Source organism: Ischnura elegans, chromosome 1 (genome assembly GCF_921293095.1).
Source record: "Ischnura elegans chromosome 1, ioIscEleg1.1, whole genome shotgun sequence".
NCBI classification, from domain to species: domain Eukaryota; kingdom Metazoa; phylum Arthropoda; class Insecta; order Odonata; family Coenagrionidae; genus Ischnura; species Ischnura elegans.
In genome coordinates this window covers 52869681-52875897 of record NC_060246.1, presented here as the reverse complement: position 1 = coordinate 52875897, position 6217 = coordinate 52869681, and the positions used below count along the sequence as shown (strand labels likewise).

Sequence of the window (6217 nt, the reverse complement as noted above, 5' to 3'; positions counted from 1 at the left end):
ACGAGATAAATATTTCCACTTAATACCGAGAAAAGAGCGAATAAATGTGATTTTTTAAATGAAAAGTATGCATGGGTTCATAGATTTTAAAAATTAGGCATTTACAACATTTACTCAGAGACTGACTCAGAGTCATCGTGCATTATGAATGAAAATTTGAATTTTATTGTCATATAGCATCCAGAAATGATACTATAATTCAATTTCTTCAATTGAGCGTCGAAAGAATTTATGATCTTTTTTATGAACATTTAACTTAACAAATCGGAGCTTTACTTTCAGCAAATTTTAGTTACTGATTTAAAGTCATCAAAATCTATGATGACCATCCGGTAATATTTTTTAAATAACTTTCGAGACTGGTTTAAATTTCTATTTAGAGTTTATTTAAGGCTAATGACGCAAGGAGGTAGTAGTTATTTAAAGTCGATGAGTATACACCGAATGAAAAGTGACTATTACATGAATGAATATAAATTTTTAAACTTAACACAATATGCAAAAGTCAATTCTATTCAAGTATACTAAAAACGTGATGTTAAATAGAAACAAAATGTTGCAAGCGTAGAAATATAATGGAGAAACTCTACAAAATATCAGTACTTTGTAATTTTCTAATATAATGGATTGCCAAGAGTTCAATGTTATTAGTCAAATAAAAAAAAAAGTGTGCAGTCATACAGGAAAGAAAAAATATTTACTTTAAACTTTCGATGCTTATTTGTTCCTTCTTATCATCTTTGTTCGCAATAATTTTGTCGGTTCCCTTAAATTCAAAGTAATATTCCACATCAATCTTGAAAGTCCATAAAATATAAATGATATGTCTCGTTTATCCATGGATTTTTGACTCCAAGCATTAAAGTGGATTTGAATAAAGAAAAATCGGAAGCTGAATATACCCGTGAAAGGCTCTATGAAAGAAAATTATTGAAAATAAAGAAATAGTCAAATATCTGACGTGCAAGTTCTCTGATGAAAGGCTAATGCAACGGTTTAGTCGGATATCATTGAGTCCTCGCTCCATTAGCGTATCGCTTAGCACCTTTTAAGTTTCTCCAATATCGAGAATTGGTGTTTCAAACATTCTTTATCCCTTATCTGGAGCTGTATTGACGCCAATCCTGGAACGGAGTGCCATTGCTCTTCATTATTAACTGAGGAACTTTATCATTTAAACCCCGACCAGTATTTGAAACCGTTTTGTCACAGAAAGGTACTTAAGTACCCATGGTCTCGTTCAATAAAACAACTCGGCAAATCCTGTGATGAAAATATCAACTATATAACTTAATTCTTAATTTTCATTTTCTCCATTTCATAAAGTGATAATAAAATTTATCAATTGTTAATAATCAGTTCCTATTTATAGCCGTTAAGTTGAGGCAGTTCAGGAAGAGTACTAATTAAGCCATTAACCTGTTTAATTTGAAATTAATAAGAGCATAATGGGAACTCAAAAATTTCTCAAAGAGACTTTTATCTTCAGTCTATTTATTGAAAAATATCTTATTGCTTAATAATAATTTGATAAATATTTGAATATTCGATAGCTGATATTGACTTAAAAAAATACTTTTCGATCATTTCGAAAGTCACTCTTGAGTCAAAATTTTTGTCACTATGTTTTCTTTTGTTTTACCACATTATCACAATTCCACAATCACCATACCACAATTTCATCGAAATAATATATTATATTACTATTTGCAAAAACAATGCATCTCAAAAAACAAATATGAAAACCTGATGAAGGTATGAAATAACATTTTTTTTATTGCCCCTCCCTATCCAATCATATGTACCCATTCAACGTTTAATCTGCTTTACAATCGTATCTAAATGTCACTATGCAACAGAAAAAGTTCTATAAAATGTTCCTTAACGTTCATCAAATTTATATACTCCATACACTAATTATTATGACGAGAATGGTCTTTCTATAAAATTGCATATATACATTTCAAGACCCCAGATATCATTCATATTCCCGGAAGAATTGGTCCTTTTGAGGCTTCTTCACTACCATAGGAATTACATTTCCAGAATCAACTCTCTCTCGGAATATTTTTCAGAGGCATCTGGTGAATTGCTGTGAAGGCTCGATGGAAGAAAAAAAATCTTGAAAAAAAAAGAAGTTGAAAGAAGAAAAGTCTAAGAGGACAGTTGAGTTATTGCATAATTAGATGAAAACTGTCATCGGAACACTATAGTGCATTAAAATTTCATACGACGACGTTCATTGTGATCTCTTTTTTTGCCGTGTCCTTTCATATCACTTTAATTTGCAAGCCATTGAAGCCGGCTCTCTCATTTTCATTTTACACGACCGCTGCTGCCACCTAACGCCATCGGCTGGACTCTCTCCAGCAACTCTCCATCTCTCCTCCTGCTTCACTCTTCCACTCGCGAGCAAATGGTGGACCGGGTGGGAGATGTAGCGGAAATGGTGCCTACGCTCTTCCTATCATACTTTTCCTTCCTTTTCCCGATGAAAGAAATGACATTTTTTTAACGAATGGGCGATCATAATAACTCTAATATCACTTGACGCTATGATTTTTTTTATTCCTTGCATCTCAATATAGCTTATGGTACAGAAATCCTTTGTTTTTATCCGTATATCCAAGTCGCCGAATGAACCAAAACACTTAAGGAAACTAAAACCAACTGAAACAAACAACAAATGAACATCAGTCATAAGAGAAGAGAGTCAGGCAGACTATGATGCTGAATGTTTCAGGTGTAAAAGAGGCATTTATATCCTCAAATTTTGGAGACATTGCCCAATGAGAGATTAGTATAACACAAAACTGACACAAATCATTCCCTCCCAAGCCAATGGGACTAATTTCACTTCATGATAAGGGTGAAGGTATATTAGGTTGACTTTAGATATAATTTCAACAAAGACCCGGAAAACTTAAAGAAGCTCTAATTTGTATTTGCAAAAAAACTAATCATTTAAGGCGATGCATTAAGGTTCTTTGGAATTTTCTGGGAAAATTAGTAAAAAAAGGAATAAGAAATTCAGAGATGAAATCAAAAGAGAGAGCTTCTTTTGGGATATAAAAACCGAATTGCCTTGTTGCCATACAAATGAGGTATTCAACGTAATTTATCGTTGGTCTATTGCAGCACAAAACTAAGAATAGAAGTTTGATAAGGAAATATGTAAAGTCTTTATTTGAACATACGTATAAGGGCAATTGTAACATAGCTTTCACAGAAAAAATATTCGTTAAAATATATTAACAGTGTGTTAATAATTAAGAGGAAAAAATCGTTGAATCAGTCAGTCCATATAATTATTGGAGTTAGCATTAAATTCCCGTCTTCAGGTTTAAAGAACTAAGTAAATAGCTCTGCACTAGATATTGCTATTTATAATATTTAGAAACAGAAATTATAATACAAAACATACTTAGAAATCCAAACCAGAATGAGACAATATAAGTTAAGTAAATATTATCTAGGTCATTTAGTTTTGAAGCCTTGTTTGCTCAATTTTGGGATGGAGAATCAGAGATAACATCACTTATAAAGGTCAAGAAACTGATGAAAATAATTTCGTGAGACTGTGCTAAGAAGACACGTACAGATGCCAGCCTCATAGGGCGCCAGCTCACTGAAATTGATGTGACATTGGATGTTCCCTAAGTGAGAGCCTATAATTCAGCTAAATAATTTTAAACACGAAAAATATAAATCATTTGACAGTTTGACCAATTTTTTCAGATGTATCCTATCCCATGTAAATAATGGTTTTGAAGCCATACATTACTCCTTGAGGCAATTTAGAAGTAGTGATATATTGTTTAACTCCCATTACTTGAATAAAAAATAGTGTATTGTGTACTTGGATATAGCCCTTTTTACGAATAAAATACATGAGCTAGAAAATAAGACATCCTGGAATACATTGAATGCACGTAATGATACAATTCACGATCTTTATCGAACACACGCACCACACAAGCAATTACGTACGGTCATCGCTAATAGTATACCTGTGAAAAGGGCCTTGCCCTCTGACGAAGATAAAATTTAGGGGAATAGACTAATTGCCTCTCGTTAGGCGTCATTTGAATGTCATAAATTATTCCTCGATTAGGGAAAGGCTTTATCTCTGAGTAAGAGCGCGTGCAGCAAAGAGCATCCAATGAAGTTGAAGACCGACCCAGCATTGTGATAAGTATAGCAAGTCGATTACCACAACCAAATTTTATTCAAGTAGACTAAGTTTACAATCAACATCTAATTTTTTTACCTTTCGAAGACTTGAACATGAATTTGCCTCCTGCACTGGATTGGATTCGGTAAACGGACTGATAGATGGACAAAATTTAATTTCTCCAATAAAGATAAGATTTCTTCCGTATTTTAAATTAGCATATATTTTTTCATATCAAAATGCAGCACAATATTGTCTACCAATTAGAAATTCGATCACTTCTACTAAATATTTTAGGATACCAAATCTTGATATTTCTCATCTATTTAAATAAAATTTGGTTCTTCGACCAAAGGAAATAAATTGATTGTGGAATGCCTAAATAGGGGAAACATCGTGAAATTTTCATTAAATAGCCTTAAGCTGAAATAATAGGGAAAGAATAAGGCTGTTGAAATGCGATGAGTCCGACGAAGCAAAAATGAGAGACATTTCCATTGTTGGCTCTCGGTTGCCAAGCCACCTATCGTAATTTTTCCTGCACGATACCGGGTCAAACATACTACGGATCCTTTCAGCTACATATTATGGCTTGAAATTTCTGGAAGACTAAATTTATTTTTAAATAGATTCCTTCATTTCAAAATAACTATAGTAGCACAAATCACGCACAGGTTTCACGAAGACTTACTCGATATGACTGACCCAAATTTAGAACGGCGACTTCGCGATCTCTTGGCTCCTTAAAACTTCCATCAGGTAGGTTCATATTTAATATTACGCCAATTTAACTGGTAACGAGTTAAAAATGAAATGATTAGGTCTATGAATACATTTAAGTCATACTTCATTGCAATGTTTTCCATTAAATAGGGCAAAAATGGAGTTGCTATGGTTTACAAACTGGATAAACACTCTTAATTGGATATCAATATCCATTTTGAAGAAATTGAAGATCAAAAATGAAGAAATACCAATGTAAAAGGTAGTTATTACAAGGAATGCTATAAGTGAAGATCTAATCATTTAAAAATGCGACTTATCATGTGAATATTGTTCTAGTCTCAGCATTTCCCGGCATGTTGACGAGGTTACCAGACTCGGGTCAACTCTTTCAACGGGTCAAGAGGATCCTCAGTCCTTTCCTTCAAATACTGGTATGAAGTGACACCAGTGAGAATAAAATCAATGGATATCATCATGAAGAATTGGGATTGGGAACAAATTCTGTAAAGCCACTGTCCATGACCTTACAATGACCCATTTGTTTATGAGAAGCTCTTGTGTAATCACGACAGATTCCATGTATGCTTGAAAGGTGGAACCGACCCTAAGCATTATTAAATAAATGCTGCGTTTTCACGGTTATCCAAGTTTTTTTCTGAAATATGTTTTAAGAATAGAATTCAATTCGATTCAAATTTCACATTGAAATAATGATATTTAGTAATTTTAGTAGCTTCTTTAGGTTATAATATAATACTCAAAGGGATATTTGTTGTAATTCAAAATGCATTTGGTTCTATTGTGTATCGTGATTTGTGTTTATTAGAAAGCTTATGAAATGTAAAAGTTATATTTTACTTGGTTATCAACTTAAGGAGAGTCAAGTTAAGAGAGAGACTTTATTCAATGAATTTTCCGAGCTAACACTTCATAGAACTAAATATTTCAAAGAGAAAATACTGAAAATGAAATAAATACTTCCTTTATTATGAGAATAAATTGGGGAATATTTCAGAGTCAAGGGTATAAGAAAGAGATCTGATTTTAAATACTCAAAGCTTACTTTTGCCAAATAAGGTAATTTAGTAACAAATTTCTTAGAAAACTGACTAATGCAGCAGAATCGTTATACGAATGGAGGATTTATTCCCCCGGGTATTTAATATGGTGGGTGTGATCGGTTTCTCATAAGAATAATTTTGTTACCTGTGGAATCAATAGGCGGGGAAAAATTTTCTGCACGGCATTTATAAAAACTTCAAATTTGAGTGCTCATTTACACACTGATGAATGTATTTGTTGAAGAAAAATTCATTT

At 32.8% G+C, this 6217-nt stretch overlaps 1 long non-coding RNA gene across 2 annotated transcripts; it reads left to right on the top strand.

Annotated features, from left to right (window-relative positions):
- The first annotated feature begins 4693 nt into the window (after positions 1 to 4693).
- On the top strand, positions 4694 to 5542 carry LOC124174186. Of its 2 annotated transcripts, none has more exons than XR_006868901.1 (3): positions 4694 to 4933; positions 5048 to 5152; positions 5237 to 5542. It is a non-coding gene; the product is annotated as an uncharacterized LOC124174186 (long non-coding RNA). The 2 variants fall into 2 exon arrangements; XR_006868900.1 differs by having other exon boundaries at positions 5048 to 5159.
- Positions 5543 to 6217: the final 675 nt, after the last annotated feature.